Genomic DNA, 15179 nt, shown 5'->3' with positions numbered 1-15179 from the left:
AATGTCCACTCCCTCCCTTTATCACCTAGTATTTGGGGGTGGCTTATCAGTGTCTAGACATGTTTTTCTCTATTGAAATGCATGCATTCACGAACGCAAGCAAACGCATGTGCTTGTAAACGCATGCATTCATATAGACAGCAATGCATTTTTTTCCCGCAATCCTTGCTCAATCGACCGCATGCGTTTCCAGGTGGCAAATTGATGCCTCTAAAAATTACTACATGTTGCATTTCTGTGCCAAGTCGCAAACGACGAAACAACACATGCGTCGTCAAAAGCGGCAAAACGCATGCGGATATATGCGGTAGAAACGCTGCGGACACAACCGCAAATGTGAAACCAGCCTTATATGGTGGATATTCTCTTGTTATTCTTGTGAAAATGCAAAATTTGGGGCTAAAAGAACATTTTTGTGGGGAAAATTTTATTTTTTTATTTTTACAGCTCTACGTTATAAACTTCTGTGAAGCACTGTGCTCACTACTCATCTAAATACATTCCTTGAGAAGTATATTCTCTAAAATGGCATCAGATGTGGGGGTTTCCAATGTTTAGGCACTTTAACCCCTTCACGACATGCGGCATACTAGTACTGCGCATGTCGTGTCTCCGCCTTTGATGTGGGCTCCGGCGCTGATCCCACATCAAAGTCGCGACATGTCAGTTGTTTTGTACACCTGACATGTGCGCACAATAGCGGCAGGTGGAATCACGATCCACCCGCCTCTATAAACTAGTTAAATGCCGCTGTCAAATGCATCGCCGATCCCATTGCATTGGCATAAAAACCAGAGGTCTCCTTGAGACATCTATGGTTGTTGATGCCGGCTTGCTGTGAGCACCATCCTGTGGTCGGTGCTCTTAACAAGCCTGTAATTCAACTGCATAGGAGCAATATGATGATCGCTCCTATGCAGCTGAGCCGATCCCATTCTGCCAGCTTCTAGCCTCCCATGGAGGCTATTGAAGCATGGCAAAAGTAAAAAAAAAATGATTTCAAAAATATGAAAAAAATTAAAAAAATATAAAAGTTTTAATCACCCCCCTTTTGCCCCATTCAAAATAAAACAATTAAAAAAAAATTAAACATACACATATTTGGTATCGGCGCGTTCAGAATCGCCCAATCTATCCATGAAAGAAAAGGATTAACCTTATTGCTAAACGGCGTAGCGAGAAAAAAATCAAAAGCGCCAGAAATTATGTTTTTTTGGTCGCCGTGACATTGCATTAAAATGCAATAACGGGTGATCAAAAGAACATATCTGCACAAAAGTGGCATCATTAACAATGTCAACTCGGCATGCAAAAAATAAGCCCTCACCCGACCAGAGATCCCGAAAAATGGAAACGCTATGGGTGTCGGAAAATTGCGCCATTTTTTTTTTAGTAAAGTTTGCAATTTTTTTTCACCACTTAGGCTGGTTTCACACTTGCATTTTGATCTGCGGCATTTGTAAAAAAAACGCAGGTGGTGAAAAAACGCATGTAAACGCGTGCAAACGCTGCGTTTTTCAGACGCATGCATTTTTGCATGCAGTAAAAAAACGTGGCTTTTTGACGCATTTACATGCGTTTTTTCCTGCGTTTGCGTTTTTGAAATGCATGCTGAGAAGTGTGTGACAGCTGCCAATCATCAAAATCAACTAGAAAACCCACTATTAATAGAATTAGCTAGGGTAAGGCATAGGGTTAGGGATAGGGTTAGGGTTAGGATCCCTAGGGTTAGGATTAGGGTTAGGGATAGGGTTAGGGTTAGGGTTAGTGTTAGGGGTAGGGTTAGGGTTTGGATCCCTAGGGTTAGGGTTAGGGTAGCTTTTTATTAGAAGAATGTCCTGGTCAAGAGGTCACTGATAAGCCACCCCCCACCATCAAGGTGATAAAGGGATCCAAACCCTAACCCTAACCCTACCCCTAACCCTAACCATAGGAATCCAAACCCTACCCGTAACCCTACCCCTAACCCTACCCCTAACCCTAACCCTACCCCTAACCCTAACCCTAGGGATCCTAGGGATCCATAGGGATTGGCTATTATGTTGACCTGGAGACCAGGACATTCTTCTAATAAAAAGCTTTGTTCAATGTGGACACCCCAAGATATACGGTATTGCTATAGAGTACTAAAAATATAAACTCGGAGAGTATTCACTGTCATATTGTTAGAGTTAGGGTTAGGGGTAGGGTTAGGGTTAGGGTTAGGGTTAGGGGTAGGGTTAAGGTTAGGGTTAGGGTTTGGATCCCTAGGGTTAGGGCTGGGTTAGGGGTAGGGTTAGGGTTAGGATCCCTTTATCACCCTGATGGTGGGGGGTGGCTTATCAGGGTGTATTCTTGTTTTTTTCTATAAAAACGCATGCGTTTAAAACTCATGCGTTTCCATAGACATCAATGTATTTTTTGACGCAAATCAAACGGAAATGAACGCATGCGTTTTTTTGCGGCAAAAAAACGCCTTTGAAAATTACTCCATGTTGCATTTCTGCAAAAGAACGCATGCGGCAAAAAAAAGCATGCGTCGTTAAACGCGGCCAAATGCGTACAAAAAAACGCATGCATTTTTAATGTTAAACATAGGGAAAAAAACGCATGCGTTTTTTTCGGTAAAAACGCTGCAGATCAAAACGCAAGTGTGAAACCAGCCTTAGATAAAAAATAACCTGACATGTTTGGTGTCTATGAACTCATAATGATGTGGAGACTCACAATGGCAGGTCAGTTTTAGCATTTAGCGAAAGTAGAAAAAAAGCTAAACAAAAAACAAGTGTGGGATTGCACTTTTCTTGCAATCTCACCACACTTGTAATTAATTTCCAGTTTTCTAGTACAAGACATGGTAAAACCAATTATGTCATTCAAACATACAGCTTGTCCTGCAAAAAATAAGCCCTCACTTGGTCATATTTATGGAAAAATAAAAAAGTTATGGCTCTGGGAAGGAGGGGAGCGAAAAATGAAAATGGGGTTAAGGGCTCTCCAAAAGCAGCATGGTGTCCTTTAATGATTTCAGCCAGTCTTGCATTTAAAAAGTCAAAACAGTGTTTCTTCCCTTCCGAGCCCTGCAGTGCATTCAAACAGTAGCTTTCCCCCACATATGGGGTATCGGCATATGCAGAAGAAATTGCAAAACATCTTTTTGGGTCCATTTTCTTTCACTTTCAAATAAAAAATTGGGGCTAATAGAACATTTTTATGGAAAAAATGTGACTTTTTATTTTCACAGCTCAACTTTATAAATTTCTGTGAAGCACCTGGTGGTTCAAGGTTTTCACCACACATCTAGGCAATTTTGTTGGTCTAGTTTCCAAAACAAGGTCACTTGTGGGGGGTTTCCACTGTTTAGGCACATCAGGGCTCTCTAAACGCAACAAAATCAAACGGTGTTTCTTCCCTTCCAAGCCCTGCCGTGCACCCAAACAATAGTTTTCCCCCACATATGAGGTATCGGCATGCTCATGTGAAATTGTTCAGCAAAGTATGGTGCACATTTTCTCCTGTTACCCCTGTGAAAATAGAAAAATTTGGCAAGAAGGTAGGAGGAGTGTTTAAACTAAGGATTGGGGGGAGGGTATTCATTTTATAGGAGGGGACGATAGTGTAGATAGAGATCTGGGCACAAATAAGGAAGTTGGGGGTGGCGTTGCATTGGGGGTGGGGTTAGAACAATTAATAATTTAAGATAGAATAGAGGTACAGAGAGATACATAAAGTGCATGTATACTAATGCCAGAAGCCTCGCCAACAAAATGGAAGAATTAGAATTAATGTTGTTGGAGTATTATTAGGACATGGTGGGGATATCTGAAACATGGCTGGATGAGAGCCATGACTGGGCTGTTAACTTGCAGGGCTATAGTCTGTTCAGAATTGACTGAACGGATAAGCGAGGGGGAGGTGTGTGTCTATATGTAAAATCATCCTTAAAACTCACCCTGCGTGATAATATAGGTGAATCTAATGAAAATGTAGAGTCCCCGTGGGTGGAGATAAGGGGAGGGGGAAAAATAATTAATTACTGATAGGGGTTTGTTATAAGTCTCCAAAAATAATGGAAGCAATGGAGAATATCCTCATAAAGCAAATAGATGAAGCTGTGACTCAAGGAGAAGTCATTATTATGGGGGACTTCAACAACCCTGAAATAGATTGGAGAACATAAACCTGCAGTTCCTGCAAAGATAATTGGTTTTTGACAACTATGAGAGACAATTACCTTTCACAACTGGTTCAGGACCCAGGTTCAGGACAAGAAGGGGGGCACTGCTAGACCTAATATTAACCAACAGGCCAGACCGCATAGCAAATATAAGGGTTGGGGGTCACTTGGGGAATAATGATCACAAAATAATAAGTTTTCATGTATCCTTCAATAAGATGTGTAGTAGAGGGGTTACAATGACACTAAACTTCAAAAGGGCAAATTTCCAACGGATGAGAGATGATCTTGGTGCAATTAACTGGGACAATATCCTGAGACATAAAAATACACAAGGAAAATGAGAGATGTTTATTAGCATCCTGGATAGGACCTGTGCACAATATATACCGTATGGGAATAGACATACTAGAAATAGGAGGAAACCTATCTGGCTAAATAGAGCTGTAAGGGGTGCAATAAGGGACAAAAAGAAAGCATTTAGGGAATTAAAGGTAGTAGGTAGTGATGAGGCAATGAGGCATTAAATAAACATAGAACATTAAATAAATTCTGTAAAAAGCAAATCAAGGCAGCAAAAATTGAGACAGAGAGACTCATTGCCTGAGAGAGTAAAAATAATCCCAAAATATTCTTTAACTACGTAAATAGAAAGAAACTAAAAAATGATAGTGTTGGTCCCCTTAAAAATAGTCTTGGTGAAATGGTGGATGAGGATGAGGAAAAAGACAATAAGACAATATTATATATATATATATATATATATATATATATATATATATATATATCAAATAACAAAAATGAAGGCAGCACTCCAAGGATTTCAGGTAAAAAAGGTGAAGTTTTAATCGACCCACATCACTGCGCGACGTTTCGGCTCACTGAGCCTTTTTCAAGGATTTCAGGTAAAAAAGGTGAAGTTTTAATCGACCCAAATCACTGCGCAACGTTTCGGCTCACTGAGCCTTTTTCAAGCAGGCTTGAAAAAGGCTCAGTGAGCCGAAACGTCGCGCAGTGATGTGGGTCGATTAAAACTTCACCTTTTTTACCTGAAATCCTTGGAGTGCTGCCTTCATTTTTGTTATTTGATATACATGTTGGATTAATGTTTGGACCATTTTATCCAGAGGGCTGGGCGCCCACCATTGGTGAGCATTGTGCTGTTCCATTTTTTCCTAATTTATATATATATATATATATATATATATATATATATATATATATATATAATATGCTAAATGACTTTTTTTCATCAGTATTTACACAAGAAATTTCCATGGCAGAAAATATTCTCAGTGACAACAAAAATTCCCCATTAAATGTCTCCTGCTTAACCCAGCAGGAAGTATGGCGGTGTCTAAAAATCACTAAAATTGACAAATCTCCAGGCCCGGATGGGATACACCCCCGTGTACTGCAGCAATTAAGTACAGTCATTGATAGACCATTATTTTTAATCTTTAAAGACTCCATAATAACAGGGTCTGTACCACAGGACTGGTGTATAGCAAATGTGGTGCCAATATTGAAAAAGGGGACAAAAACTGAACTCAGAAATTATAGGCCAGTAAGAAGACCTCTACTGTGGGTAAAATCCTGGAGGGTTTTCTAAGGGATGCTATGCTGGAGTATCTGAAGAGGAATAACCTCATGACCCAATATCAACATGGGTTTACTAGGGACCGTTCCTGTCAAACTAATCTGATTAATTTCTATGAAGAGGTAAGTTCCGGACTGGACCAAGGGAACACAGTGGACGTAGTGTATATGGACTTTTCAAAAGCTTTTGATACGGTGCCACACAAAAGGTTGATACATAAAATGAGAATAATGGGGATAGGGGAAAATATGTGTAAGTGGGTTAAAAGCTGGCTCAGGGATAGGAAACAAAGGGTGATTATTAATGGAGCACACTCGGACTGGGTCGCGGCTAGCAGTGGGGTACCACAGGGGTCAGTATTGGGCCCTCTTCTTTTTAACATATTTATTAATGACCTTGTAGGGGGCATACAGAGCAGAATTTCATTATTTGCAGATGACACTAAACTCTGCATGGTAATCAATACAGAGGAAGACAATTTTATATTACAAGATTATTTATATAAACTAGAAGCTTGGGCTGATAAATGGCAAATGAGCTTTAATGGGGATAAATGTAAGGTCATGTACTTGGGTAGAAGTCATAAGATGTATAACTATGTGATTAATTTTAAAACTCTGGGCAAAGCCGTCAATGAAAAAGACCTGGGTGTATGGGTGGATGACAAACTCATATTCAGTGGCCAGTGTCAGGCAGCTGCTACAAAGGCAAATAAAATAATGGGATGCATTAAAAGAGGCATAGATGCACATGAGGAGAACATAATTTTACCTCTATACAAGTCACTAGTTCGACCAAACTTAGAATACTGTGTACAGTTCTGGTCTCCGGTGCATAAGAAAGACATAGCTGAACTAGAGCGGGTGCAGAGAAGAGCGACCAAGGTTATTAGAGGACTGGGGGGTCTGCAATAACAAGATAGATTATTACACTTGGGGCTATTTAGTTTGGAAAAACGAAGGCTAAGGGGTGATCTTATTTTAATGTATAAATATATGAGGGGACAGTAAAAAGACCTTTCTGATGATCTTTTTAATCATAGACCTGAGACAGAGACAAGGGCGCATCCTCTACGTCTGGAGGAAAGAAGGTGGAGGTCGGATCCCCTGCTTTGATGTGGGCTCCGGTTGCTGAGCCCACCTCAAAGCCGGGACATGTCAGCTGTTTCGAACAGCTGACATGTGCCCGCAATAGTGGCGCGTGAAATCGCGATTCACCTGCCGCTATTAACTAGTCAAATACCGCTGTTCCAACAACAAAGAAAAATTGTTCACAGCTGTGACAAAGACCGCAAGGTCGAAACGTGTAGCTCTCTTCACATGTGCTATGGCATTGTCCCAGGAGTGTGTCCTTTTCTATTTTAATATGTTGGATTAAAGTATCAAATTTTATGAAGAAGCTGGAACAATTTTTCTTTGTTGTTGGGATTCTACTACGTCGTGTCAGGACGAAGTTCCGTGCCTCTTGCATCTATCGGTGAGCTGGCTTTTTTTCTCTTTTTTGTTTGATATTAAATACCGCTGTTGCCCAATCTATCAATAAAAAAAAGGATTAACCTGATCGCTAAACAGCCTAGCAAGAAAAAAATTTGAACCGCCATAATTACGTTTTTTGGTCGCCGCGACAATGCATTAAAATGTAATAACGGGCGATCAAAAGAACGTATCTGCACCAAAATGGTATCATTAAAAACGCCAGCTTGGCACGCAAAAAATAAGCCCTCACCTGACCCCAGATCACGAAAAAATGGAGATGCTACGGGTATTGGAAAAGTACGCCATTTTTTTTTAGCAAAGTTTGGAATTTTTTTTACCACTTAGACAAAACGTAACCTAGACTTGTGTGGTGTCTATGAACTCGCAATGACCTGGAGAATCAAAATTTCTGGTCAGTTTTAGCATTTAGTGAACCTAGCAAAAAAGCCAAACAAAAAACAAGTGTGGGATTGCACTTTTTTTTGCAATTTCACCGCACTTGGAATTTTTTTCCCGTTTTCTAGTACACAACATGCTAAAACCAATGATGTCATTGAAAAGTGCAACTTGCCCCGCAGAAAACAAGCCCTCACAATGCCATATTGACAGAAAAATGTAAAAGATATGGCTTTGAGAAAGAGGGGAGCAAAATACGAGAATGCAAAAACGGAAAAGGGCAAGGTCGTGAAGGGTTAAGCATAATAACAGATGTGGATTCTTTACTGTAAGAGCAGTGAGACTATGGAACTCTCTGCCGTATGATGTTGTAATGAGTGATTAATTACTTAAATTTAAGAGGGGACTGGATACCTTTCTTGAAAAGTATAATGTTACAGGGTATATATACTAGATTCCTTGATAGGGCGTTGATCCAGGGAACTAGTCTGACTGCCGTATGTGGAGTCGGGAAGGAATTTTTTTCCCCAATGTGGAGCTTACTCTTTCCCACTTGTTGTTTTTTGCCTTCCTCTGGATCAACATGTTATGGCATGTTAGGTTAGGCTATGGGTTGAACAAGATGGACTTAAAGTCTTCATTCAACCTTAATAACTATGTTACTATGTTACTATGGGTGCAAATAAAATTGTTGTGAAAATAAGATAAATGTTAATTTTCTCCTCCCACATAGCTTCAGTTCCTGTGAAGCACCTGAAGGATTAATAACCTTGTTGAATGTGATTTTGAGAACCTTGAGTGGCAAAGTTTTTAGATTGGTTTAAATTTTGAGTATCTTTTGGCCATATAGTCCTCTCAAAGTCACTTCAAATGTGATGTGGTCTCTTAAAAAAATGGTTTTGCAAATTTTGTTATAAAAATGAGAAATAGCTGGTGAACTTTTAACCATTCAAACTTCCTAACAAAAACAAATTGACCAACTTGAAAAAGGCATCTGCCGAAATGCGTAGTTTTAGGTGGGGGTGAAGGTATAAATTCTTGTCTATATATGTAACATTATTGGATTCACTAAATATTAAGAAGTTCTTTGCAAAAATATCTATCGCTGTACCTTCCATGCTTGCTGGATACACTCCTCTTTCTGCTTGGATACAGCTGTCTTTAGTCTGGACTGAACTACTTCCGTGCTGGAGCATCTGAAACGGCCGTCATAGTGGTGAGCTGAAATTATTAATATGTTTTCCTTTAAAAACAAATTATGTTTAAAAAATTGTGAAGCAAGGCTAGAGCCATCTAGTAGGATTGTTCACCAGCACTGGAGAATCCTCACAGTGCATAGTATGTACGATATGATGATTCACGAGTCTGCAGTCACATAGAGTAACTGCAGACTTGTAGCTTTAGACTGGACAACCCCTTTAAAACTCACTTTACTCTTATCTAAGTCAAGTGTCTGCTAAACTGACTTTGATATTTGATATAATGCTTGCAAGCATTGAGATTAGGTTTCTGCCTTAAAATTATCTCATCCAGTGATACTTTCTGTCAGTTTGCTTCACTATATGCTAAAACAATATGTTCATTGCCTTTTTGTATGTGTTTTATCAGTAAAAAAATGGAGGTCAACAATACAAATAGATTCCTAATTCACCATAAAAGGTATGTGTTGGTTGAGAAAAACATACATTTTTGGGGTTTCCTTTACCGAGGTAGAAATGTGGAATGAATCTAAAATGTCCCTACGAGGGATTCCCTGAAAATAATTTTCAAAGAAATCATCCGAAATTGTTTAACTTTCATTTAAGAAGATTCAGTAATACAGCGTGTCACAAAGAGGAAGCTAGAGAACACAATCTGACATTTCACAGTAGCCAATGTTGCAGCTGTTTCTAATAAGAAATTATTTTTAAAGTACATATACTGGTAGAGTTAGAACATGCAATTGTTATGTGGGAAAAGGACCTTTACCAACCATGAGCAATTTGGTGTCCCCTTACAAAAGGGATCTTTTGTCTGCCCACACATTGCACATTATTTTTCATAACATTCATCTTGTGTTCTGAACAGATGTTGACCAAAATAGGATCCAATATGGAAATTTGTTGATTAAAAACAGCAACTACATTCAAAGATATACCGTCAAGACATAAACATAGCAACATCATCACCAGAAAACAGGGTGTACAACTAAGCTTGTCACCAGCATCATATGACTAGGGTACATGTGACTGGCATTAAATGTCATATTTCTTAGGAAAACAACTGTTCTTTTCAGAAGGCTGTACACTTCAATCTGATAGAAAACGTATGGAAATGGGGTTCTAAACTTTTTGACTAAACCTCAAATAAATCAGCAAGTTCTCCAGGGCTGTATTTCATTTATATACCCCTATACATTGGTTAGCAAACATTTAAGCAAAAACTGTGCTATATAAAGATATTTTTTTTTACTTACTAGAGCTATTTAATTCCAGACACAGCCACATTTAAAGATTAACAATTCATTTCCACCAGAAATTAATAGTATACATACAAATAAGAAACATTTTAATATAATTTATTAAAGAAATACTTCTGGACTGATCATTCAGTCTCAAATTTCCCAATAAATGGGTAAAATCTGAATATACGTTTTCCTATAAATGAAATCTGAAATGACAGTTGGTGCTCATAAAGTTCTGTGGAGAACGGAAACTCTCATTTCAGTATCATTTGCCGCAGAAAGTCTGTTTCTTCTTCTAGCTCCTTCCATCTCTTTCACTCTCCGAAAAATCTTACAGGCACCAACTATCATCTTCTGTCTCAAAAATGGGAAAATCTGTCTTCTGTTTTATCCATGAATTGCGAGTGAGAGGTGAATCCAGGAGGAAAAAGATGCTAGTATTACTAAATTACTTTTTTCATGTGGTACATTTTAAGGAAGGACATACAGTACCAAAAGGCATAGATAAAAATGAAAGTAGTTGAGATTTTCTAAAATTACAGTGGCATGTAAAAGTTTCTGCACATCTGGTCAAAATTGTGAATAGTTGAGCAAGTTGAAGATGAAATGATTTCTAAAAGGCCTAACGTTAAGGATGAGACATTTCCTTTGTATTTTAGGCAAAAAAATATATTTTCATCTTTTACATTTTAAATATTACAAAAAGGAAAGTGGGTTGATGCAAGAGTTTGGGCACCATGCATAGTTAGCACCCCCTTTTGAAAATATCACGCTTGTAAATGTTTTTTGCAGCCAGACAAGAGTCTTTCAATTCTTGTTTGCTGGACTTTCAACCATTATTCCTTGGAAAATTCTTCCAGTTCTGTAAGATTCCTGGGTCATCTTGCATACACTGTTCTTTTGATGTCTAGCCACATATTTTCAATGATGTTCAGATCAGGGGACTGGGAGGGCCATTGTAAAACCTTCAGCTTGCTCCTTTTGAGGTAGTTTCTTGCGGATTTTGACGTTTGTTAGGATCATTATCCATTTGTAGAAATAATCCTCTTTTCAACTTCAGCTTTTTTTTACAGATGGTGTTATGTTTGCATCAAGAATTTTTTGAAATTTTATTGAATCCATTCTTCCCACTTCTTGTAAAATGTTCCCATGCCATTGGCTGCAACACAACCCCAAAGCATGATTGATCCACCCATATACTTAATTTTTTTCGTTCCTGATTGTCTGTATAATGATGCCAAAAAGAAAAAAACAAAAGCCATGCACATATCTGGCCTGAGCATTGTGAATAAATCATAAGTCACTGCGGGGCTGGGAATCACAAGCAGGGTGGCCGCGCAGTCGCAGTCAGCTGGACTGCATATGAGGAAAGACGGACAGCGCTCAGTGCGCCTGCATCAGGCAGGGGATAAGAGCGCAGGCGCCGGCTACTTTTGAAAACAGCGGTGAGGAGGCGGCGGCGCCCGGTGCCAAGAAGATGTGAGTGACAGCTGTGTGCTGTCTGAAGCAGGGGGGAAATGCCGGCCCACTTGACTGAAGAGCAGGTATTTCAGACAAATTATAAAACTGATTATTTCTCAAGTTACAGCACCTTGTCAGAATGCAGCATTACTGCTGCACAAGGTGGCTCTTTTAGTTTGAAACGACTGGGGGGGGTGACAGGTTCCCTTTAATTGGTAGTTATCAAAATATTCTCCAGTGTCACCATAGTTGGAAAGGTAGCTTTTCTGCCTCCAGCTTATCCCTTTATTTTTAGGATTAGGTGCCTGAAGGAGTAAGGATTGTATGTGGAATACATGTAGTTATTCATTGCCTCAAATGTGAAGCTAGCTATAATGTCTGGCATGATAGTTTGTACCCTTTTTTCTCCACACATACCTTTGCTGATTATGGTCAAAGAATTTTATCTTCATTGGTCCACAGTATTTGTTTCCAAAATGCATCAGACTTGTTTAGCATACACTATGTTCCAAATTATTATGCAAAAGACATTTTTCTCGGATTTTCCTAAATGGTCAGTGTAAATGACAGTCAGTCTAATAAAAGTCATCACCCGTTAGAGTATACATCGAATTTTATTGAAGAAACCTCCCAATGATAACAGTATAATCTCCAAAATTAATAAAAACTCAAAATGCACTGTTCCAAATTATTAGGCACTAGGGTTGAGTGAAACGGATCGTTCATTTTCATAATTCGCCGACTTTTGGCAAAGTCGGCGTCTCATGAAACCGAGCCGATCCCTGTGTGGGGTCTGCCATGCGGTACGCGACTTTCGCGCCAAAGTCACGTTTCAATGACGCTAAAAGCGCCATTTCTCAGCCAATGAAGGTGGGCGCAGAGTGTGGGCAGCGTGATGACATAGATCTCAGTCCCCACCATCTTAGAGAAGGGCATTGCAGTGATTGGCTTGCTTTCTGCGGCGTCACAGGGGCTATAAAGGGGCGATCCCGCCGACCGCCATCTTACTGCTGCTGATCTGAGCGTAGGGAGAAGTTGCTGCCGCTTCTTCAGAAGCAGGGATAGTGATAGGCAGGGTACATAAAGCTACAAACCGCTTGTGCTGTAGCGATTTCCACTGTCCAACACCACCTTTTGATTGCAGGGACAGTGGAAGCTACATTTTTTTTTCCTCAGCGCTGTAGCTCATTGGGCTGCACTAGAAGGCTCCCTGACCCTGATAGCTGCGTTGCTGTGCCTGTGTGTGTACGACGCTGTGCAAACCAACTGCTTTTTTCAAAGCACAAATCCTGTTTTTCCTTCCTTTCTGCACAGCTATCTTGTGTGTTTGTCCACACTTTTGTGTGCAGCAGTCCTTTTTATAGCTGCCTGCCATACTTTTCTGAGATAACTGCAGGGAGATAAATATTGGCAAGTCTGCCTCCGTGCCATTGCTGTGTGTGGTATCTGTCTCTCATTGTGTGGCACCGAAAACACTGTGTAATACTTGGCCTTTTTTTGGGGGGGGGTACATTCTCCCTTTTCCAAAAAAAAAATTAGTGGGAGATAAATATTGGCAAGTCTGCCTCCGTGCCATTGCTGAGTGTGGTATCTGTCTCTCATTGTGTGCCACCGAAAACACTGTGTAATACTTGGCCATTTTTTTTTTTGCTAAATTCTCCCTTTTCCCAAAAAAAAATTAGTGGGAGATAAATATTGGCAAGTCTGCCTCCGTGCCATTGCTGTGTGTAGTATCTGTCTCTCATTGTGTGCCACCGAAAACACTGTGTAATACTTGGCCCTTTTTTTTTTTGGGGGGGGGGGTACATTCTCCCTTTTCCAAAAAAAAAATTAGTGGGAGATAAATATTGGCAAGTCTGCCTCCGTGCCATTGCTGTGTGTGGCATCTGTCTCTCATTGTGTGGCACCGAAAACACTGTGTAATACTTGGCCATTTTTTTTGTTTTTTTGGGTACATTCTCCCTTTTCCAAAAAAAAAATTAGTGGGAGATAAATATTGGCAAGTCTGCCTCCATGCCATTGCTGTGTGTGGCATCTGTCTCTCATTGTGTGGCACCGAAAACACTGTGTAATACTTGGCCATTTTTTTTTGGGGGGGGGTACATTCTCCCTTTTCCCAAAAAAAAATTAGTGGGAGATAAATATTGGCAAGTCTGCCTCCGTGCCATTGCTGTGTGTGGTATCTGTCTCTCATTGTGTGTCACCGAAAACACTGTGTAATACTTGGCCATTTTTTTTTTTTTGCTAAATTCTCCCTTTTCCCCAAAAAAAATTAGTGGGAGATAAATATTGGCAAGTCTGCCTCCGTGCCATTGCTGTGTGTGGTATCTGTCTCTCATTGTGTGCCACCGAAAACACTGTGCAATACTTGGCCCTTTTTTTTTGGGGGGGGGGGTACATTCTCCCTTTTCCAAAAAAAAAATTAGTGGGAGATAAATATTGGCAAGTCTGCCTCCGTGCCATTGCTGTGTGTGGCATCTGTCTCTCATTGTGTGGCACCGAAAACACTGTGTAATACTTGGCCATTTTTTTTGTTTTTTTGGGTACATTCTCCCTTTTCCAAAAAAATAAATTAGTGGGAGATAAATATTGGCAAGTCTGCCTCCGTGCCATTGCTGTGTGTGGCATCTGTCTCTCATTGTGTGGCACCGAAAGCACTGTGTAATACTTGGCCATTTTTTTTGTTTTTTTGGGTACATTCTCCCTTTTCCAAAAAAAAAATTAGTGGGAGATAAATATTGGCAAGTCTGCCTCCGTGCCATTGCTGTGTGTGGCATCTGTCTCTCATTGTGTGGCACCGAAAACACTGTGTAATACTTGGCCATTTTTTTTGTTTTTTTGGGTACATTCTCCCTTTTCCAAAAAAAAAATTAGTGGGAGATAAATATTGGCAAGTCTGCCTCCGTGCCATTGCTGTGTGTGGCATCTGTCTCTCATTGTGTGGCACCGAAAACACTGTGTAATACTTGGCCATTTTTTTGTTTTTTTGGGTACATTCTCCCTTTTCCAAAAAAAAAATTAGTGGGAGATAAATATTGGCAAGTCTGCCTCCGTGCCATTTCTGTGTGTGGCATCTGTCTCTCATTGTGTGGCACCGAAAACACTGTGTAATACTTGGCAATTTTTTTTTTTTAGGGTAAATTCTCCCAGAAAAAAAAAAATAGTGGGAGATTAAGATTGGCATTTCTGCTTGAGTGCTGGTCCTGTGTGTGCCATCTGTCTCAAATTTTTGGGGCACAGAAAACCTAGTGTGTAACATTGGGCCTGATTTTCCTTTCAATGTCAGGCACCTATAAAGGTATATATATAAATCCTACAGAAGTTTGAGTTCACCTGATAAGTTGTTTTACAGTAACAATTAGCGTTACTTTGGTTATGTTTTGCAAACAATGAGGAAGTCTAGTGGAAGAGGTCGTGGCCGTGGGCGGTCATTGTCAGCTGGTAATGATGGTAGTGGTGGTGGAGCATCAGGTGGTCGTGGTAAAAGCAGTACAGCACCTAAGTCTCGAGTTGTTGAGCCAGGTTCATTGTCTGGCTACACAAGGCCTCGAACGCTCTCTTTTCTGGGAGTAGGAAAACCACTTTTGAAGCCGGAGCAGGAGGAACAAGTATTGGCTTTCATTGCTGACTCTGCCTCTAACTCTTTCG

General features: G+C 40.0%; 1 long non-coding RNA gene across 1 annotated transcript in view; it reads right to left on the bottom strand.

The window, feature by feature from the left end:
* LOC143783531 (uncharacterized) overlaps nt 1-15179 on the bottom strand; it is a 137559-nt gene that overhangs the window by 81613 nt on the left and 40767 nt on the right. The window contains exon 2 of the long non-coding RNA XR_013217237.1: nt 8739-8848. This is a non-coding gene — a long non-coding RNA (uncharacterized LOC143783531). The remainder of the gene's footprint in view (nt 1-8738; nt 8849-15179) is intronic.

Source organism: Ranitomeya variabilis, chromosome 6 (assembly GCF_051348905.1).
Source record: "Ranitomeya variabilis isolate aRanVar5 chromosome 6, aRanVar5.hap1, whole genome shotgun sequence".
Lineage (NCBI taxonomy): Eukaryota > Metazoa > Chordata > Amphibia > Anura > Dendrobatidae > Ranitomeya > Ranitomeya variabilis.
Note: the sequence above shows the minus strand (reverse complement) of the source record. Positions and strands in the feature narration are given on the sequence as shown.